The following is a 1060-nucleotide window of genomic DNA, read 5'->3' as shown; positions in this document are numbered from 1 at the left end:
CCCCCCGCCCAAAAAAAAAGGTCAGCTGAAACTCTAAGCAAACTTTGCTGAAATACCATTCCATTCTCCTAGCTATCATTTAGATTGAAAATATAGCAGGAAGTCTGTTCCAGCTGAACTCATTCCTCCTAATGACAGTTAATAACAATGATTGCTGTTCAGATTGAAACTGCATTAATACAAACTTCAATTTAAACAGCAGCATCTTTGTCTAATGCCAAGAGGTTTATGTGACGCATAATCAGCTCTTCTAAAAAGTGTCACATTCTATGCCCAGCCTTTTAATCAAGAAGTAGTCAAATAAAGTGTAAAAACAATGAAAAAAATGGAATACAGTGATTCAATATTACTCGACATCCTTTTCTGTGTGATATTTTACTCATCTGGCCAGTGTCAGACCGATCTCAGTTTTTCCATTTGGGCTGAAAGTTGAGTGTTTTGAAGACGTAGGGTTTTAACTGAAGTAGCCAGAGTGTCACATCTGAGAGGATTCAAATATTTGGCTGTAGTGTCACAAGAAGGGATGACTTCAACGCACACACACCTCAAATGGCCAACACTACTCAGCAGAAGGCATTGGTACCTGATGGAGATCTAACAGCAAGACGTCTTGCATTCCCAAATGAAATCCATGTGTGTAATACCACATGAAATTTGCCCTTAGAAAAATTAAGCCCAGTCGATCTTAGTTTATGGTTTATTAAACTATAGAAGAGAGATAAGCAGATACCCACAGGCTTGCTGCCCTCACTTCAATAACTGAAGACCTGGTGGCAAACGGAGAACTGGACAAAATGCAACTTCAATAACTGAAGACCTGGTGGCAAACAGAGAACTGGACAAAATGCGATGCGAATTAGCAGAGGCAGGTAGGGCCACATTGATTTAGTGCCTTCCAGATTTTTTAGAAAAATAGATGGATAGATGCCACCTGGCTTCATTTTAACAAGCAGCTCAGCTGGCATCACAGGGTTAATTATTAGTACATCTGGAGGAGATGGAAATGAGGCGAGGAGTTATAAAATGGATGGGGAGTTAAATAATGGGGGGAAGAGTAAAA

Source organism: Cariama cristata, unplaced genomic scaffold (genome assembly GCF_000690535.1).
Source record: "Cariama cristata isolate BGI_N322 unplaced genomic scaffold, ASM69053v1 scaffold16306, whole genome shotgun sequence".
Lineage (NCBI taxonomy): Eukaryota > Metazoa > Chordata > Aves > Cariamiformes > Cariamidae > Cariama > Cariama cristata.
The sequence above is the reverse complement of the archived record's forward strand: the minus strand, read 5'-3'. Positions refer to the sequence as shown.